Genomic DNA, 22575 nt, shown 5'->3' on the forward strand with positions numbered 1-22575 from the left:
GCAGAAAGCAGCACAGAAATTATGGAATTAGAGAAAAGATAAAACAGGAGCACAAGTGCAAGGAAGCACAACCATGCAGCGCAGCGAGGGGCCACACTCAGCCCGGTTTATACCCTCTAAGCCATGCTCGCTGTGCTGCCCGCCCATTCTGAATGCCTCACAGTAGATGAATGAAATGTAGCACAGACTGCATCTGGTTCAGATAGGCTAAAGGGTCAGATTTTGAATAGGAATTAGACACTAACGTGATTCTGAAAATCCCATTAAGAGTCTTAGCACCTCTGTGAGTGCCTGCCTACATATCCTTAAAAATCTGTATCACACAGTTTGTTTGTGGTTGTGTCGCAAGTCCGTAGCAAAACAGGGAAGCGCTGCTGAGCTCCCAAGCTCTAAATCTTGAAAGCTTCAGGCCATGATCTTTCTGGAAATTGTGAGCTCTGATTTTAAACTTAATTATGTTAAATGCCTGGAACCCTCTACCCAAATGAGCACCAGAAGGACACATCTCTAGCCATTAAAGCAAATCAGATCAACAGGTCATTTTCTGAAATCTGTCTGGTACCTCCACCTATCTAGATGTTTTCACAAAGTCAACAAAGAATGATAGATTTCCTAACGCAAATTGTGTTTCTCTGACCACTTCACAAAATGCAGCTAGTTAGATACAACTGCTATGCAAAATTTATTAACCTACCTTGAAGTCTGAAAAATGCAGGACTCTTGACTTAATGAGGGAAAGAACTCATTTCCTTTGCTAACTTTGTAACATTTCCCAGCTTCAGAATACTGACTGGAATGTCGACCAGGAACTGAACAAGGATACCTTTTTTATTATTTTCATTTCTGTAAGCCATTGCTTTACATTTGCCTGCTCTAGAGGACTCCAAGATTATTTTTCCTCTCCTTCTTAGCTATTTCTGTCCTGGGGACTCAGCCAAAGGTGACAGTGAAGAATCCACAGAAACGGAGTATCAAATGCTCTTGCACTGAACTTTCATGACTATTGAACATAAGACCGTTTGGGTTTTTTTCATTTTTTTATATCACCATAAGGCCTGTTTATATACTTGGAGTGGAAACACTGCACATTCAGCTGCAATTGATTTCCTGTATGGCAAAATACCTCAGGCATTCAGCTGGCTGGGAACACTGCAGAGGCCTCTTACCATCACCAGTTTCTTGAGACCAGGAAGTTCTGCCTCATGCTTTTTCTTACGCCAGAATAAATAGAGTCCCTGCTGAGCATCCAAGCTAATTTGTGGTCTAGGGGAGCCAAATCATAAACAGGCAAAATCTTGTATTTCAAAAACCTGTTTAAAAATATTGGTCTACTTTCAACTTCAACGCTAACATAATCAATTCAATCTTGCTAATGTGGCAGAATGTTTCATCTACAGAAGTCTTTTAATACAAAAACTACTCCACCTGAAGGGTATTTTGTTGAAGGGTTGGGTTGTTGGGTATTTTTAATAATAAAGTATCCGTACATTTTTCCTCATCCAGTTTCTATATTTTCAGCAATAAATCAACGCTGCAAGGCAAATTTATAGATTAAAAGAGTATCTTTCCCTTTTGATAATGCTGAGTGACAATGACAATAACAATTTTATTTTCTGCACTTACTTTTTTTTTCTGTTCATGAATGAATATATAGAATAGCTTTCACTAACATTTCTATGAATCTGAAGAAATGCATGATTAGTCTTACCAGGGTCCTGCAATCAGACCGTAGCAGTTGTAACATTCAAATGCCCAACCACCTGACTGTACTCAGACTGTAAATTAAGTGAAACAAAACTACAAAGCGAGATGTAATTACCATCCTACTTTCCATTTAGTCCATGCAAGTTGCATTAGTCTCAAACCCTTGAGTAGCAAAGGACTCCATTTCTACTGCTAGAGAAAGCAACTTATTTAAGAATCCTAGAAAGAGACAGACTGACACAATCACAACCATTGAAAGATACACATATGTATAAAAGGTGTGCATGCATATAGAAACAAAATATGTGTGTATGCACATAAATATATAGATAGATGAAAATCAGAAATAGGACAATCCTGAAGAAGCCTAAACTTTCTATAAGGGCACTCTTGTTCAATAGAAATTTCACCAATAATAGCTTCCTAGTTTCAGAGCAAAATTACTAGACTAAAGCTGAGGGAGATCCTCTAATTCCCAGAGCACACAACAACCTTTCAAAGCCTTTGAATCAACGACTTCTGACAGGGTCCTATAATCACATCTACATCAACTGAAGCAGAAGTTACTGGATGCTACAGAGTATTTTTCAATCAACCATCTTTATCTTTTTCAGGGAAGGTTTCTACAGATCTTAGTACTATCATAGTATATAACATAACAATCCATAAGGCAAATGAAATTTTCACTTTTATTTCATTTTAATTTCATTTTTTTATTTCTCAAACATCTATGTAAGAATATGACACTTTTACACTAGAAACACTATCATGCAGAAAGCACTTCAAGAGATTGATGAACCAATACACTGCCATTTGTCCTACAATTTCTATTTAATCTTTTTAAAGTTTGCATGTTTTTAAATAGCCTTAGTTAGCTAGAAATGTATTGCAATCATTGGTTAAAAAAAAAGCTTTACATTCTTAATTACTTTTAGAAAATGAATAGAATAGACCAGACCAGACCAGACCAGGTTGGAAAAGACCTTCAAGATCAAGTCCAACCTATAATTCAACAACATCTAATCAAATAAACCATGGCACCAAGAGCCCCATCCAGTCTCTTCCTAAACACCTCCAGTGATGGTGACTCCACCACCTCCCTGAGCAGCCCATTCCAATGGCCAGTCACTCTTACTATGAAGAACTTCTTCCTAACATCCAGCCTAAACCTCCCCTGGGGCAGCTGTGTCCTCTTGCTCTGATGCTGGTTGCCTGGGAGAACAGACCACACCCCACCTGGCTACAACCTCCCTTCAGGTAGTTGTAGACAGCAATAAGGTCTCCTCAGATCCTCCTCTTCTCCAGGTCAAGCAACCCCACCTCCCTCAGCCTCTGCTCATAGGGCTTGCGCTAAAAAAGGCCTCACCAGCTTTGTTGCCCTTCTCTGGACACGTTCCAGCAACTCAGGACCAAACAAGTAGTACTTCATGAAGAAAAAAAAAACAAACCTGCATTCCCATTTTTTAGCTGACTTGAACCACAATGGCTGGCTGGTACATTCTGGCACCTGGAGATCTCACTGTAACACTATATGAAAAGCCCAGAAACTTGAAAACTATCTTCCAAAACTCAGTAAAATCAAGGTTCTTTTTCTGGGTATACTCTGCATGGAAGGCAACCAAAATAATTTTCACTAAGAGGATGGGTGCTTTATGTCATTCTCAAATCTTTGAGATCATCTTCACCACAGTTTTCCTAAGAAGTTTAAGTGATGCACACTAATGGTCCCAAACTGAGATGGTCAGTGAAAGGCTAACATTATCACTTTACTCCAAGAAACCTTTTCCCTCCAACCATGGATTTAAGCTTTGAAATCCCTGCTTTTAAAAATTTCTCTACTCTGGATCTGCTAGAAGAGACCAAAATAAGCAAACCCAACTATGTATAATTGTGTCCCACAATCTTACAAGTGTGAATTTGTTTAATTTACAAGTATCAAGACACATCATCTACATCCAGGCAACTTCATCCTTACCACTTGGATCATACTGCGTATTTGACATAATAAAATGGTGTCAACATATACTGTAGCATTTGAAAACAAATACTGTTGCCAAACAGTTCCACATACTGGTCCTCTGAGAAAAGCTGAGAATAAAATTCTTAGTAGAAGTTCACATGTGTTAGACAGCAAACCACTGTGCAGGTTTAATCATCAGTGATGAGGACTAAAACAAGAATTTATTTGACATGATTTTTAATGTGCCAGTACTTAAAGCCCAACTTTTCTGACCATGGAAAGCAGCTCGCCTATTACAGGATTGAGGGAAGGCCACAAACTGTAGCATCTTCTCATTGCATGACATAACTGTGAGGAACAGGCAGACAATGTGCTGCATCTCAGAGAAACAGATTTATTCCATATGCAATCAGCTGAGCATTTTCCCAGACACATTAATCTCATTTCATAGGATAAGTATATACAGTGCTCCAAGAGTCGCCTTCACTCTAGCACTCTTAACAGTGAACAACAGAAAGGCTGAATTGCATGAGAAGGTCAACAGCTCAGAGTGAATCTTTGCCAGAATTCCTACAGACTCCCTGGTATGACCCCAAATTGTCCCCAGGAAAGAAGTCAGTGTTGGGCAAGTATGGGCACAGACAAGTTAATTCTGACCCAGGTACCAGAACTAATCACCTCCTGATATGACTCAACATTTACAACTAACAAACAGAAGAAACCAACCCAGTACATTTTTCTGAAATTGTCAGAAGATAGGCATCACCAATCCTCTGTTAAAAACAAAGGAGGACTCTTCATGCGGCACAGGCGCTGATTTAAAGAGCAAAAGGAAAAAGAGAACCTTACAGTGAGCATACTCCTCATCACTACAAGACAGAGGCAATGAAGAGGCATTCAGATGGCCCTGGCACTCATACTCCTCTGGGAGCTTGAATAGCTGCATGATGCACACAGTCAAATCTCCTAGAGATGAAAAAGACTACCCAGAAGCAAAAAAATCTACAGTGACAAAGGCTGATGACCAGCCTGAAGACAGCGAACCATACACTTGTGGTTTTGTTATTTCTAGAATTCTTTCTTGAAACTCAGACACTGCTCTTCCACTGCAGATAAAGTGGCAAAGTGCAAACTGCAGTAACAGAGATCGCCAGGCTGAGTGACAATGCAGGAGATCAGCCCCAAACTTTACTCAGCATGGCTGATGCCTTAGCGAACAGCTGTCCTTTATAGAAAAAGAAAGATGGGGTTTTACTTGATGCCCTATTCTGCATTTCCCTGATGGCAAACTTATGAAAGATCAAAGCGATTCCTGAAGGGAAAGTCTGCAGAAAGCCTGGTCCTTCTCAACTGAACAATCTGCCTAGCACTGACTCTCCTAGCATACAAACACCTCTGATACCAGTTTAGGAACAAAGTTATCTAAATCAACAAAGAAGCAGACACATGCCAAGATATAGCCCTATGAATCATAAAGAAACCTTGGAGATTAAATGACTACTGATGCCCTCCAGAACTGCTCACTTTCACTTATTCACAAAATTCTACAGTGGCTTAACAAAAGGCCTCTACTGCAGCAGTATGTGGTGCTGCAGGTGTTTGTTCAGAACAGAAGTTAATGGCTCAGAAGAAGGAGATACTGGAGAAAACATCCTCCTACCACAAGACAGACTTCACAGCATAACCAACCTGACAAGGCAAGAATTGTAGAAGGCTACAATCCAGTGAGGAGAGTGGCAAGTGGGCCTGTCTGCCTGCATTACAGAGACAGCAACATCCTCAAGGCAGCCAGAGCACAAAGAAAATAAGATAGATACGTGACTTCAGAATCATCTAACATGGGAGACTGACAATTACCAGAAGACTGACAGAGAGATTACAAACTTCATATACCGGTAGAGTATGACATAAAGCAAGCTGTCCTTTCAAATTCATTAATGATTCATTGTTAAATACATCTTTGTCTACCATTCAAATAGACTAGGACCAATGCTTATTCAGAAAAATTAATGTTTCTGCAACAAGCTAAAGTCTATGATGACATCACCCAAACACCAAGGTATGACAGCTCTGAGCAACCACACAAGGCATGTTATCAGGATAATGAGAAGGAAATGGAAAGTAAACAGTGACAAAGATTCACAAGCACTTGAGTGAGGCATACTAATCTTGGATAGCACCAAACCTAACTGCAAGATTAAATGATATTGCTGCTGGTATTAACTCAGTTGTAGTTTAAACAGAAAGTCATACTGAAGTGATAAATGATCATAAAGACTTGCTTAGTAAGTAGTTCTTCATTTCACCCATCTATTTTCGATTTTTTTTACAAAGAAGGAACTATTCCTACAAACAAGTATCAAGGACACAAAGCATGATGTTACTTTAGACTGAAGTACCGCAAATCACTAGCAGCAGCAGAAAGTGAGTATTCCTGAAATGCATTAGGACCTCGACTGTGAACCTGGACGCACTAGGAAAAAAAAAAAATCCACAAAAGCAAAACAACAACAGCAACAATAAGAAGTAAGTTGATAATGGAATGCAGAAATGATAGCAAAGCAATGCTTGCGGCACCCACTGCAGCTACCTTAGGGGACATGCAGGGGAATAAACATTTGTAAATACATAAAGAAGTGTTTACAGGAGGTTGGCAAAGAAAACTTGCCTGTGTTTACAGGCAGCTCCACCAAACACAAGCAGAACATGGGAGAAACTGCAAGTGCCAGAGCCTATGTACTAAATCTAGGAGAGACTACTCATGCGGGCTGATTAAAGGCAGAAGCTGACCTTGAATCCCACATCCAGATGACAATGTTGAAAGATGTCAACCATGACCATGAAAGGAAGCTGGTTGTTACCATGGCCCTGACAGTGCTCCTGAGAGCAGTCCAAACAGCCGCCTTCTTTCTGAGCTAGGTATCAAAGTTTTATCTACAACAGCTCTGAGTAAGCAACTGAGCAGGTGATTCAATACTTCTTCCCGTGACACCCTTTTTATGTCTGCTCAGTAATTCCAATGAGAGGATGCGTGCATCCTCTCAGCAGAAAATATTAGCTGCATGATACTAATGCCTGGGGCTTGATCCTGAAATGTCCGAATGGATATGAATGTTCAAATATTTCAGTGTTAACATTAAGTTAACTTTTAAAGCAACTGGGCAGGGCTCACATGCAAGTTTCTACAGAACACGTGCTTACAGGAAAAAGCTTGGAACCACTTGCAATCTGAAACTCAATGACAGAGCAGGCAAGCAAGACTTATCAGGATTCAAAGATAATTAGCACTGCCTCAGTCACAATTTTGCATGGGAAACAGGTGCCAGCCCAAGCTATACCTGTTCACTACACTTATAAAACACACATGCAGCTTCCACTAGCATAACCACCCTGTGGTCCCATACATGACTAAGAAGCAGGACTAGTGGGGTTCATGCTAAGATAAGAAGGAAGAAAACAAACAAGCCAAATGTATCAAGTCTCTCTTCTAGATAAATTTTAAAACTGACACCTTGCTTTGTATTTGCACAACAATGTTCTGGATCATGATTAGCAAGAAGACAGACAATGACCACCTCCATATTTAGGTCCTTCAGAAGACACCCCAGTACTGACACCACAGTCAGTAGCTGACAGCAGTTTTAAGCAGCTTGCAACTTTGCTTAGACAGCTGATTCTTTCAGGCCTCCTTGATAAGTATCAATAGATCTTCCTTCCATTTCCTTTCCCAGTCCAACCTGTTTAGGCCCCTTTCTTTTCCTGCACTTGTAATCACATTTGCAGTTAAATGTATTTTGGGCCAAGCTCATGTAAACTCAACTTTTGGTGAATCAGACAGATCTATCTTATACAACACTAATAGCTAAAAAGATTATTTATATCCTTAATGTGATTTGAGAAACTTTGAACACTATGAGACAGTGTCTCACAAATACACTCCTTTGGAAACTGAATTAATCCAAACAGGTTTTGCTAATACTTGAAGTTATATTTAATTAGGTCACGTTCATCTCTTGTATTCTTAATCACATGCATAAAAAGCTCCCAACTTCCAATCATAACTGTTGACACCCCACTGGTGGCGTGCCCAAATGAACTTTACCTCTTCACTCAACTCTGCTCCTTTGGCATCCTTGGTTTTCTGGTTCTACCCACCCACTCAAATGTATGATGTTTCTCTAAAGCCCCAAGCCTTGGAGCCATGACACCTCATAGGAACCTCAGCTTTTCTCTCAAAGAAAAAAGCTTCTGTGCATTACAGCTACACAAAAGAAATGGAAAACGTGACTTTCATGGCCTTAAAAATCAAAAGGAGCTGGAAAAGTAGTTTAAGATTAATGGGTAATAAATGAAACATATAAGTTTGGGAAATTGGAACCACAAGTGGGTAGAAAGGACACTGTTTGGGATTGGTGGTGCAGCACAGCTCTTTAGCTGGTTTTGGTCAGTGTCCCAGAATGAGAGGCATAATCAACTATTAAATTAGCTGCTGCTTCTTTTCTTTTCTTTTTTTTTTTTTTTCTTTTTAAAGGGGGGTGGAAGGGATAAACTATAGGATGCACATCTGCACTCTCAGCGTACAAGAGTAATTCTTCCTTCCACTTTTTTTCCTCATTGCCAGTCCTACAAACTAGAACTCCTCTTGTGCAACCAAAGCAATGCAGGTTCTCAAAACTAACCATTCAGCAACAGTTCTACAAGTCTTTCTGCCACTTCAGACTTTGCTGAGGGCTGCAATAATTTCTTTTTATTTTTTTTCCTTCCCTCTTAACACTACAAAAGCAAAATGCTGTTTTGACTAAGTGGTGGTTAGTCACCTTCATTGTCCCCAGAAGCAAAAATTCCAGTTCAGTATAAGAGGGCCACCATATATAATCACAACTACTCCAAATGTCCTCAGCAGACATGAATATTACTAGCTTGCATTTTTTCATATGCCATCTGAGCACTATGCCTGTTGTCTGAGAAAATCATAGCAAAGTAACTTAAAACCATAACTAGTTTAATGTATCAATTAAATGTGTTTCTTTAACACAGAGATCATCCTTTTGATGACTGAACACAAAAGCAAATGCACATCAGATTAAATCCTTTGTAACGAGTTATAACTTCCACAGCTTTATAGATGTCTAATCGGAGAAACACTTCTCGTCAAAGCCCTGCAGCTGTCTCCCTTTATCATCAGATTGGATTGTTCAATTATTTCCTGACCTAGTACAGCTACATGACAGAGCCGTGATGAGCATCACACCTCTAGCTGGCACCCAGCAATGAGGCACCTCTCTTCTTCACAACCTCATTCTCCAATGACCAAGAACCACAGCTCTGAACTGGCTTGGAAAAACTTACTGGCATTCAGCTGTCGCTGGAGTGGCAACTGAGCATAAGGGAAACAAACAAATAAATATTCAACAGCTGAATTAGTCTTTTGGCATACTTAATTAAGTGAGCTAAATATCTGTTAAAAGATTGATATTTAGGACTTCTTTTAAAAAATTATTAAGATACTTAAAAACAAAACACATGTTCATTCTGAGTTCACCTATTTTATAGTATCCTCCCCTAGGAATTGCTTTGGTCTTTCTAAAATATTAATGGCACACTTAGATGGTACCTCTACACAAAACCTTTAATAGTGATATTACTTTTTTTTTTTTTTTAACAATGATATCTTGGGTTTATCTATGGAGGCAGTCTTCAAAATTACTAACAGGAGATTTGGTAATGGTGTTCCTGTTTGTCCCATCTTTGGTCTGATGTCAAAAGTACTCACACAGTTCTTACAAGCTGTCTGGGTGATGCTATCACAGAGCTTCAGCTATCCCTGTTACCAATATTTTTAGTAGGGTAAAAAGACAGAAGTCACTATCACACAGCTCTGTTACTGTTATATAGTTACAGAAAACAGATCAGCTTTGCACTGCAGAATTTGCATTCAGAGATAATAAAGCACTACTTCAAGTACGTGCCTTCATCAGTTGCTATAACTTTATCTAGTTATCAGGCCTTACAAAGCCTTTCCTGAATTGGAGCCAAGAAATCACAAGTGTAGGAAAGGCAGAGGACAACAGGTATATGGCAAGCCAAATGCCCATGAGGAAGCTTTCAAACACACACACTGCTCCAGATGACTTGGCAAAAACACCAACACCAGTGCCACACAAAAGAATCACATCAGTAAAAGGTTCAACCATACCAACTTACACAGATAACCAGCAAGAAGTACCACAAACTCATGATTTGTCTAAATTACTTGTTTAGTAAGTAAACTGTCATTTTCACTTTCCTTCTAGCTTTGACATTTTAGTCACAATGAAAGTTCTTATTTTACACACAAACAAAAAATCCCACCTCAAAAAAACCACAGCCCCCTCCTCCCCCCTAACACACACACACCACTCGGGAAGGTAGCAAGAGCTCAATCAGTTAGCTCCAAACCTTTTCTGCTGGGCACAGTTTATATCAAGACCTCACAGTCAACCACTTTAGGCCCAAAGTATGCCTTTGAACAGTAAACTTATTCTCACATCCTGCACACGAAAGAAGAACGCATGAGCAGATGTCCTGAAATCATGAGAGCTGCCAACAAACAAAGTTCACTACTTGAAGATTTCCAAAGTTGCACATTCTTAACATTTACTGTTACTTAAAACTCAAGCCAATGCTGTCTTTGAAGATGCTATTAAAGTAAGACTATAAATCACAAGCCAATCTGACCATACACCAATCTTTTCTTCTCTCTCTTTTTTTTTTTTCAGTCTTAAGTAAAACAACACAAAAAATGACACATTAACATCAAGCATTAGAATCATAGCATGTCTTTTCAGGGGTGTACTCAGTTGTACAGCCACAGGTCAATGTTGTTTACCTAGGGCTTTCTAGGTCTGTGAGAAAAACACAGGATTCCTGCAAATGAACACATTCAAAAACTGAGCCTTTTATCAAACTGCTTTGCATCATTTCTGATTTGCCAACTGAGAAAACACAGAGAAGCAGAGAGTCAAAGTTTAATAGCTAAGCATCTGTATGGACCTGAGAACAATACCAATATTCATTAACAGGCTGATCTCAAACTGCCTTCTCATATTTTCAAGACAAGTGCCTTATTAATACATTTTCTAACCTTAGCATAACTCTTATGTTTTCAACTCAAAGCACCCACATACACATTGGTAGAGAGTTCCCAAAATTATGCCAACTACATGCCACACACACCAGAAAATAAAACCCAAAAAAATTAAAAATAAATCTCAACTATATATTGTGTCTTGCCAACCACAGTGAATTGTACAGCCAGGAGTTGCTACAGCCAGATTTAGCTTTGTACAAGCTAACAGGATTCCTTTATAAATTTAGCTAGAGGCACGGGCAACAAACGCTTGTGGAAATTTGAACCACAACTCTGCAGCAGCAAAGATTGTTCCCTCCAAGAATGAAACAGTAGCAGAAGACGACTATTAGTAAGCTCTTATTACACAGCTTTCAAAACACCTATAAGTCATCAAGCTCTCTAGGCAGCATTATTAAATTGCTGAAGTACCAGAAAACATTAAAAGAAAAAAGTACGGCCACAGCTCTTTCTAAGGCTGCCAATTAATAATTAAAGGAGGAAAAAAGCCAACTGAAGAGAGACAGTATTAGAAGCCAGCTGAACGTACAGCTAAGTTTGTTTCAGGACCTTTTTTCCCCTCATACCTAGAGCACCGTGGCTTGTGAAGAAAGAAGGAAAATAGCGTCTCAAGTCTGTCAACGCTAAATGAAGGATGAGCTATAAAAGGCTTCTCATTCAGCTTGAGGGACGAGAATTGGAACGGCAACCCGCAAAGCAGCGAAAAGGCAAGGGCAAGAGATGGGGAGGCGCATCCAGGGTCCAACAAAACGGCAGGACACTGTTCTGCCCCGATTCCCTCTCCAGAATAAACGTTCTTACTGTTTAAAGACATGATTAATCACATTTTTAAACCTTTTAGGCCATAGTTAACACAACCCAATTAACGTTATTTAAAACACCAAAACCAGGGGATTTTCCGGAACGGTTTACCAGAAAATACAAGCTTGATAAAGCATCTGCGCAAAACCTGAGACACTATGCGATTTTATCGTAAGTTGAAAGAAATACCTCCTCATTCCCCCAAAAGATTCGACGAACTCCTCAGACGCGGACTAAGCCCGGCGTGCCGCAAGCACGGCGCAGCCCAGGCGCGCACTGGCTGCCCCTTTGCTCCGGTGGAGCGGCCAAACACAAAGCGCTTGGGTGGGCAAAGCAAACAGCAGCCGGTCGCTGCCGGAGCCCCCATGAAAGCCCGGCGCACGGTGCCGGCTACTGCCGGCTGCCAGAGGCGGGGAGGGAAGTAGGGGACGTCGGGGTTCACACAAAAGCTGCGGGCACAAAACACCCGCTGGCCAGCAGACCCCCGGGGGCTGGGAGGTGGTGTCCCCGTGGCCCGTCCCGGTAGATTCATGGGGTCGCAGGACCCCAGGTGCCTCACCAAGCGACCACCCACCCCCCGCCCCGGGGAGAACGAGGAGCTGCCGCCGTCCCACACGCCCCGCTGCGCCGTGCGAACAAAGCCCCCGTGCTCACCGGCCGCAGCCTCTCACCGTTCTCTGCCCTCGCACACCCGTTCCTCCTTCTGCTTGAAATACAGGCGCAAGGGCTCAGTCCGGGCAGTGAGAGAGGTTATCCCCCCCGAAACTCATTCAGCGGCGCTGCCGGCTGTCCCTCTTGCAGCGCCTGTGGCCGCGCCCCGGCTGCCTCTGTGCGCTCGGGCTTCGGCTTAATCTCCAAACTTCCTTCTCCTCCTCCCGACCGGGCAGGGGAGTCTGAAACTCCCCTCCTCCATGCAGCTCCCGGAGACGAGCTGCTGCTTCAGCCCCTCCCCAGAGAGGCCCGGCCCGGTCCCGGGCTGCAGCTGACTCCGCTCCCCTTCTCCTCCTCCTCCTCCTCCCCCGGAGGCTGGGAAAGGGGGGGAGAGAGAACAACCACTCGGACTTGTCTGTAGAGCCGAGCCAAAGAGAGCAGTCGGATTACAGTCCCGGGAAGAAGAAGGGAAGGGGGGGCTAGGGGGGAAATTCGGCTACTGTTTTCAAGCAGGGAGGGGAATAAGCGCTCTGCTTTGCAGATTTCCTCGCTCGCAGGGTACAGCCTCCCCGGCCGGCCGGGAACCCTATCCCCGCTTCGCCGAGCTCTGCACCAGCTTCTCCCCTTCGCCACAGGCATTACGTTCAATGACCTAATGTATAACATTGGTGTTAAACTTCTGCAAAGGAGTCCGAATTGCCGAAGTGCGGAGGCCGGTCCACCCTGAATACTGTGAGAAGCAAATTCAAAGAGGTTTTAGAGACTACACCTGCCTCCTGGCAGTCTGCCTGGCTATCCTCTTTGAAATAGGTAAGTTTACAGTTACTTTCTATCTTATTTTAATGTTTTGTAAGACACAGAGAAACCACTGAAATAAACCTTGCATTATTTGTACGTGTTCAGAGGTCCTTATTCTTGAGCCCTAACAAAACCCTTGATTTCCTGTAAAATCTTGCTCCATACATCACATGAAGTAAAGATCTGTTATTCTTGTTCTGTACCATTCTTCTTCTACTCATGCTAATATACAACACGTGGAATAGGAGTAGATTTTGGAGGTCAGAGTAGCTCTCAGTTTAAAGTTGTCAAAACAAGGAATTACAGCAGTAACTCAGAAAAGTCGGAAGTTTAAGTGCCCTCATCTTACTTTTTTTTCACTAGAATCCTTTAAAAAAAACCAACCCAACAAAACCAGCTCTGTTAGGAGCAGATTCTGTCATTCAGAAGCCCAGACCTCTTTCCCAACATGCCCATTAAACCTGCTTCAGGCCCCTGATGAATTTTAAAAGATTAACACCTTTATGAATTAATTTTGGCCACATCTCAAACTGAAGGTTACTATTAAATAAGTGAGGCAATATTAATTTCTCAACTGAAAAACAAAAATTTAAAGTGTTTTAATGACAGCCCTTTTACACATAATAGTTATTCACATTGCAGAATTGGAGCATAATTATCACCAAGAGATAAGTCTTCCTCCATCCTTTCTTCTTGGGGAAACATCACTGTCCAATCAGGCGAGAAAGACAGATCACAGAAGGCTGAACTCCTTGGTTAATATTTTGGATGGGGCAAATGGGGAAAGGGCAAGCAATTTCAAATGTTGACTAGTAGCACCTCTAAGCCCTGGTCACTGGTCAGACCTCCTGCACTGCATGGCTGCTCCATCTCTGAATTTCATATCCAACTGAGCATGTTACATCACACTGGCCTTGTGCTGGGTACAAAACATTGGCCTTTATTTGCACACCAATTAAAAAGAGGCAGCAAAAAACTCCCCAATGAAACTACTGGGAGAAAAGCATTTGTAAGTCTTTCCCATTAGGAGAATCAGGGACTATATTGTTCAAAACTTATAATAAACTACTAGTTGAAGCATTTAACTTGGGCCAAATTAAAACAATTGAAAATGGATGCACATCTTCAAGTGGGAAATATAAGAACAAAACCCCCAAACCACAGAGTACTCCAAGTTCATTTAAGAAACTGTACAGTCTCTGCAAATATGTTTTAAGGCTCTACATGATCTGTTCCATATGGAGTTTGTTTTTGCTCAGTGCTGTGACTAACAGGAAAAATCTTCAAGAAGAGAAGTCTCTTCCCCTGTCTCCATCCTTCTACCTCCTTTTCCCCAACAGACAGATCATGAGCCAGTCTGGTTTCTGTTTGCTTATGCTAAAAATAGCATTCCAGTGAACTGACCAAATACCTACAGTTTTATGTCAGCTGGCCGATAGACTACAATCATTGCTGCAGCAATGATAGAGGCTTAAAGGTCAAGCTTTACAGCACTGTAATCTAGTGTATCTGAAGAACCACCCACTTTTTTGAGGAGTTAGCAACATGGACAAGCTGTGGGAACTTTTACCTCTGAAGGTAATTGAGGTGACTACCGCTGAGAGGGCATGTGTGACAAGGAGACTGCAGGCAGATGAACATTTCACATGGGTATTGCCTACACACCAGAAGACCTGTGTCACATACAAGAGCCTTGTGTGTTGGGGGAGTTCCCACACAGCCTGCTCAGTTGCCCTCGGCAGCACTACTGTGCACAGGCAAGAGAGAAGCCTTCACTCCCCCGGCCGCCAACTTTTTCAGCACACTTCTTTTTCTACTCATTCTCACACATCTCTTCATGCAGTAGGACCTCTGCCTTCTCCTCATATGTAAGGTGAGCTCCATCTCCATCTATCAGCTCTTCACCTCTGTCCTTCCTATTGCCCCTGCAGTCATCAGCTTGCACCACTTACGATTTGTTGCCTTCCACGCCAGTGGTTAGGACTTGCCTTTGTGTTCCACTTGGAAGTGGTTTGCTTACTGCAGTTGGGGAAATGTAACCTAACATTATTTTCCCCTCTGAGATTTTCCTTTCTTCTAAGAATTCTACACATACATATGATCTCAAACATCACAGCATTTTTTTGCATCATCAGGACTTAATTGCACCAGTTATCATGTTAATGGTTTTATGGTTGTTTTGTTTGTTTGTTTGGGTTGGGTTTTCGTTGTGTGTTTTTTGGTAGTTTGGCTGTGGCTCAGCAAACTCTTAAGAGATGTTTTTAAACATACAGAAACCTGTCACTTCAGTTTTACTGCATTTCACATTCACTTGAAAAGAAGCACAAGTTTATCTGTTCTGAGTTAGAATCTGGGGGAAAGCAAAAGAATCTGTCCTCATAATAGGAGAAAAGCCATTATAAATGGAATAGCTATTGTACAGCTATAAACAGCTATATAAATAGCCATAAACAGAACAGCTACTTGTAAAGACACCCCAACACATACTTAAAACGCATATCCCAGATTTGATTGGTGAGAGAGGGGATCTGTGAAAGCAACAGCTACATCCATACAATGCACAAGGGTGTAAGGCTAGGAAATTGTATGTAACCTTAACCTGGGTAACCCCCAGGCAGCCTAAATTAAAAAAAAAGTAAAATTAAAAAAATCTGCAATTTGCTCCTTGCCTAGAATCTAAATTAATTATTCCTCCCACGATACAGTTTAATTGGCAGGGACAGGTACACTCATTTGCTTTGCAAAGCAATATTATTAAGTGTGGGGGTTTTGGACCTATGCCCCTGTTTAACAGAACATACTCCTTCATGTATTTTAATGCCATGGAGCACACAACCATTCCAGTAATTATATGTTTAAGTAAAATCATTAATATCAAATAAAATGCTAGGATACCTACTTTATGCCTGAGTCCTGCAGGTATTCAACTACCTCCCAGTTGATGAGATACCTGTGTAAAGAAGAAAATAAAATTGGAAGCATATTTAAGTCTTTGCAACAACAGCTGCTAAAACTTTTAATCACAGACTACAAAGTTCAAAATGTCTTATTCCCAATTTTACTACAAAATTCAAGTACTTCAAATACAGCAGGACTTTGCATGCTGCTTGCTTTGGGAAACAAATAGTGGATATAAAGAATGGGAATAAGATGATTAAGGTAAGTGGTTGCTAGTATAAAGACTGTCAACATAAGAAAAGAACAAGATATTGTAGAGAAGTAATTGACTGAACTTAATCTTTCTAGGGAGAGGGTTTGATTCCTTCTTTGTCTGGGAATGGCTCCATGCAGAAGTAAACATCTTTGAGATCACTTACTTTTCCACATAGCAGCGCTGCTTGGATCCTCCACAAACAAAATTATTTCATTTAAAAAAAAATAAAAATCACACAGACCAGCTGCAATTTTCACAAATTAGGCTTTTAAAAAGCTAGAAAAGCTAGCAAAATTATGTTGACAGCTCAGGTCCTAAATTCCTCACAAGCCTTGATCCTTAAGCACAACTTCATTATCCTTTCTAAAGCATTACGGTTGACTGCAGTCTTCTATATTTCCTATCTATTCTCCCCAGAAAGTTTTATTACTGCCTTTATTCCTGAAAATGCTGGCACCTACACTTTTGGGGGCAAAAAGTTAAAAACCACAAAACAAACAAACAATAAACCAACAACCAACCAAAAGGTTTCAGTCTTCCAAAGCCATATCTTTTTTCCAATGACATTTTCTTTGCAGTATTTTAGTTTATAAGGCTAGAAGTAGGCAGTTAATTTCAACCTTGACAGCTTTCAATCACTCTGCTGTGGAAGAAAGTCACAAGTAGTTCCATACTTCTCATATGAAAGCCACCAAGTAAATGATGAACCATTCCAAGCCTTCCAGAATGCAGGATGCTTACCCCCTTTCTCTTGACAGGGCATTCTAAAGCACTCAAAGTAAATCTGGTTGCTTTATTTTATAAATTCAATTGCTTGCACAGCAAACAGGCTTACTGAGCTTGGGAGATTTGCTTGTTTCTCAAAGCTCAGCTGCCTCTTTTTAGCTTAAATTGATTATTCAGATGAGTATTAAGAAATGTCAGAAGAGGCCTTTAGTTTGTGTTTAGGAGGTTTTGTTTACAGGCTGCAAGATCATGCCCATTAAAAGCATTTTTTCTTGCTGCATGCTTTGTGGTGAGTCCACATGCACAAAAATGCAGGATCAGATCAGAGGTGTTAAGAGCACAACGAAGAGCTGCTTTCAGCAGCAGCCAAGTTACTCTTCAACAGGGTTAGTAAGAGTTGCTCAGATGGCAGATGAGCTCATCTGATCACGGGATCCTACTTCAACTTAAAGGAAGCTCCTTCAATATAACCAAATATAACCTTTGCTTTCTTCTGGCTCATCTACATTATTAAAAGAATTTTTACTACTTACATGGAAATCTTGTGGTTCTCTGCTTTCAGCTGAGCCTTTTAAAACACAATGTTCCACAATAATTAGGCTAATTGTTTTAAACTACCATTCAAGTAAGGAGTAATAACCATGGAGTTTTTTAGGCAATAAACTAAGTTCAGCCCATGGCTAACTGCTATGAGATCACCAAGCAGTCCCTGGATTATTTTTCTCAAGCTCAACTGGCCCACTATTCTCCCTTGCATTTGGTTTGGTTTGCTGCTATCAGAGAGCAGCAACCCCAGAGCAGGTGATTTGCAAGGGGAGTTCTCTGGGCATGGACTGGAGAGGATTCTGAGGGGCAGATTTGCAAGAGGGAGCTAAGAGGACTGTAGTCTCCTTTGCTGTATCACTGTCTAATCAGCAGGCATTCCCAGTCACCTCTCAAATAACTGCTGTGCCACTATCCAACCGCCCCAGTCCTCATCAAAGCTGCATGCTGTGCTATCCTAAGCTTCCAGCAGTCCTGTCTCTTAGTAAATTCTAGGAGTGGCAAAAGCCAACCAGGTCACAGGCATCAGGTATAATTCATCACAGCCCTCAGGCAAGTTTAAGTTATACTGAACAACTCACGCTCAACCGCTTCAGAATGGTCAGGGAAAGGTGATATATCAGATGCTATCAAGCCAGAACAAAGATTTAACAAACCTGCTCTGGTTTCATTCTGCACGTATCTACATGAGTGCAGACAAGGCAATGGAAAAGGAAGTCCCAAAGATTTATCAGGGGCTGTTAATTGATCATGGCTGTTAAGTCCCAAATGGGAACTTGTATTCACCTTGGTCACTACCTGTCTGGGAGACAGTTGTAAGACTTAAAATGCAGATCTGTCACTGACAAAAAGACAGAGGATTTCTTAGTTTTTACAGATACTGCTACTTACAGTATAGTAGATGCTTGTGCTTCCTTAGCATTTACACATAGCGAAGTAAAAAAGCAAAGCACTTCAAACAGAAGGGGGAGAAAAGGCAATAGCTCAACCTCTGGCAAAGTGGGTTGAGTCCAGAAAAGAGACCTCCATGAAATGCTGAAATAAAGAAAAATAGGAGAACAAAGTGGAAACAAACAAACAAAAAAATCCCAAACCCCAAACCCAAAGAAAGCCCAAAACAACCAACAACACCCCCTAGGGTGTTATGGTTAGCACAGAATGCTGGTACTGGAGAACTGTCCCAAACTGAAACCAGAAACAACATCATTTAGAAAAGGTGACATAGAGCAGCATCTTGTAAATATTTGTTTATATGGCACGTTCTCTATTGGTTATTCTATCTCCAGTCACAGAGTAATAGTCTCTTTTTTTTAAAGTATGAAATTTGAATGTTAAAGCAACAGAAAAGGTTCCCCATAATTCTGAGGCATAAGTCAATACCAGTTGTCAGTGTTTTGAAATAAGTCCACCAGTCACACAGCATTGTATTATTATTACAGATGCAATGGTTACCAAATAAGTTGTATCAAAAATTTGAGTCTTTGGAACTAGTAGATCAGAGGCTCCCAGAGTTTCTGGACTGCACCAGAAACAGCAATGCCCAACTTTCACTGAATACTGTTACTAGATTACTGTACTATCTCAAGATAAGGCAGATGAAATCACCTTCAGAGTATCTATTCTCTAGCCACGCATAAAGCAACTGATGCAAGACAAAAGTCTGCTCTATTTCCTCAAGCCTTCAACTTTATGATACATCTGTCCCAGGACAGTGTCCCACTACATCATTTTGGGTTTTTTTTGTTCAACAAACACATCTGTTAACTGCCTGCAAATCTAAGCAGCTGTGTCATGAGTCATTTCAGGACTGGCTAATAAATGAATAAACAATCATAACTGTACTCCATGAAACTCCCTGATTTTCTTCTAGTCTTGGCATCTCCTCTCCCGAAAGCTGTACAAGTTAGGGTGCAACCACACAAATCCAGTCAGCTGTTACAATGTTTACTTAATATGTCTAGTCTACCAACCGTCCTGAAGCACATCCTGGTTCTGGGCAATTAATGATAATGATTTCCAAATATTCCGAATCCAGTGATCAGAAACTTCCTTACAGAGGGATATTTTTGAAGGCATTCGGGTAACAAAGCCATTTATTATTTATACTGCAGTAATACTCACAAAGTGACCAATGCACTTAATGAAGCACATATAGAAAAATGAAAAAGGTGATCCTTACACCAGAGGATTTACAATCTAAGCGGTACTGAGTGCGTTCTGAACCTTTGAGTAAGATTAAGCTTAAATTTCAACTGGAAAGGAGGTCTTTTTTTCTGGATCAGTGGTGTCAATCTATGGTCAACTTCTAAGAGACACTGAAAAATAACTGAGAAAAGGTTTATTTTGGTAGGCTTAGATTCGCTTTACAGGGTTACACAAATTTGAAATAGATTGAAAATACTGATCTAGACAAATTGCTTAACTATGTTATGTAGTTGCATTCTTGTTCAATTATTTGATGGGATCATAACCACATAACTGGCTAAACATGAGAAGCGGTCACCCTGGGAGGTGTACTGAAAGGCCACAGCATTGCTGACCCCCACTGACTTCTGCTGTCATCTGTCAAAGTACCACAGACTCATCCATACAGACTTAAGAGTTAGCAGCAACAGGGGAAAAAAATCACTAGGAGAAAAAGGCCTAGAAGCCAGATGACTTCACCTGGGTTCCACAAAGCACTGAAAAATGTAAAACCATGCTCTAGGGCCTGTAAAAATGCATAGATTTTACTAGTAAAATAATTCCTGTTGAACCCCATGAGGCTTATAGGAAAAGCTTGTCATGTGAAGATCATCTATTGTTGAGAAGATGGGTTTGCCGCTGTCACTAATTCAGTCTATGATAGCTTTGCCAAGGCTATAAACAAAGTTTTGGACTGTTTTATTGACACAAATACTTCTGGGCAAAAAATCTCTGACACCCCTCCAGCTGTATATTTCTTTTCACCTACAAGTTGCACAAAATTACTTAGCTTATTTGGGGGGGGAGGGGGTGTGTGGAACCAACAGAGAGAGAGAAAGATTGCTTGTGCCTGGAAGCCAAATTTGCTTTTCTGCTTTGATACCTAACACAACTATCTCGTTTGCTGTTCCTGGAGGAAGGTACTTAACAGCTGTGCTTTCCAAAAGACAGCCACATCAGTGTTGCATACTACTGCAGAGCCCCACTTAACTGGAGTGCATGTTAATAAATTTAGGAGACATCCTAGTAAAGGAACAAGTCCAAAAGTGCAGGGACAGCCAGAGGCAAAAGAGTCCCAAGCTTGATACAATAAAGAGAAAAAGCTAAATGAAGCTGGCAAACATGTACATTTGTGGGTTTTTACCTACAGAGTGAAAGTCTGCTATAACTACAATATATTGTTGTGACCAGCAGAACAATTATTTTTCTTAATCTTATGGACTGGTATGAATAAAACTGATTTACTGGAAGCAATATCTACAGATGCAGACACTGTTGCTTGCATCCTTGTATAAAAACAAGTGAGTCACAGAGATCTTTCTTTGTCTACTACACAGCACTAATGTGCATGGTAGACAAAGAAACACCTTTTCAGCATTCTTCTTAGAATGAAGTTCCTTTTGAAAGTAGCTAACAGACAAAGGAAAGTCTTTATTCAAATCCACATGAGAGGCAGAACTTTTGTCTTTTCTATCCTAATCACTTGAACTATGTAAAGTAGTCTTTTTTCCTACCTTTTTTAATTTTCATTTTAAAAGCCCACTTTTATGCTGTCTTTCTTTAGGCCCAGGACCATGTGTTTTGACAAACTGAGTCTGTGGCCTTTTTATATGCTTCCACAGAACAAATTAAGCCAAATGCTTGTTGAAGTCAGCTATTCCTGTCTGGGGAAAAAGATTTAACAGTATTTCACAGTATTACCAAAGTTGGAAGGGACCTCAAAGATCATCAAGTCCAACCTGTCACCACAGACCTCATGACTAAACCATGGGACCAAGTGCCACATCCAATCCCCTCTTGAACACATCCAGGGATGGTGACTCCACCACCTCCCTGGGCAGCACATTCCAATGGTGAACAACTCTCTCAGTGAAGAACTTCCTCCTCACCTTGAGCCTGGTGCAGCTTGAGACTGTGTCCTCTTGTTCTGGGGCTGGTTGCCTGGGAGAAGAGACCAACTCCCTCCTGGCTACAGCAACCCTTCTGGTAGTTGTAGAGAGCAATAAGGTCTCCCCTGAGCCTCCTCTTCTTCAGGTTAAACAATCCCAGCTCCCTCAGCCTCTCCTCATAGGGCTTGTGCTCAAGGCCTCTCACCAGGAAAAAAAGAGGAGGAATGTCCCACAACATCAACTATCTTGATCCATCTCTCTGACTCTATAACCTATACTTTTCCCACCTTTTTCATCTTTTAAGTTGTTTGTAGGGATCTTGGACTTATCGTAACAGTTCTATCGCTACATTCATTGATGGTCCAGGCCAAATTTGCTCACATAGAAGCAGAACAGAATTTCAGAAGTCACCATGAAAATGGAATGAACATCCCCCAAAAGAAAGAGACCTCAGATCTTACATTTGAACATCCCCCAAAAGAAAGAGACCTCAGATCTTACATTACACATATTTTTTTTCTTTTCCATATTAGGAAACATTTAACACCACACATCACAGAGATAAATTGAGTCTAGAAAACACTGTACTATAAACAGGATTTCCATGTAGAACACAATGCCCGAAGGAAGACACTTAAGCACTACAGCAAGAAGGAACTGATGGAAGAGAAATACACTAAGAAAAGGACAGAAGAAACCGTCATTTCTGATCTGCCTCATATCCCTTTTTGGAAGGCAAACCTTTCCACCTAGGAAGATACTCCAAAGCAGAATAAGTAGCACACAAAAAATATTGTGAATCAAATGGATGATTAGAGAGAGTGTGTGTACATACATCCTTCCTTTTCAGTGGACTTTCCTGAACATTGCCTCATCTGATAAGCCCTCATAGAATGACTTTCCTTTTATTAAAACAAGTAATAAACCCCTTTCTTTTCATATTTTGGAGCCAGTAACTCTCCTCAGTGCCAGCAGTTTCTAAACCTTTTATTGCACGAGCACCTTCCTGCTCCACATAGACTTTGCACTGAGCTTG

General features: G+C 40.9%; 1 protein-coding gene across 1 annotated transcript in view; it reads right to left on the bottom strand.

Annotated features, from left to right (window-relative positions):
- Positions 1-15979, bottom strand: part of PLEKHG1 (pleckstrin homology and RhoGEF domain containing G1) — a 147981-nt gene extending 132002 nt beyond the window's left edge. Inside the window, exon 1 of the mRNA XM_009897061.2 lies at positions 15943-15979. The gene's annotated coding sequence lies outside the window, so the exon portion shown is untranslated. The remainder of the gene's footprint in view (positions 1-15942) is intronic.
- Positions 15980-22575: the final 6596 nt, after the last annotated feature.

This window comes from Dryobates pubescens, chromosome 6 (assembly GCF_014839835.1).
Source record: "Dryobates pubescens isolate bDryPub1 chromosome 6, bDryPub1.pri, whole genome shotgun sequence".
Classification (NCBI taxonomy): Eukaryota; Metazoa; Chordata; class Aves; order Piciformes; family Picidae; genus Dryobates; species Dryobates pubescens.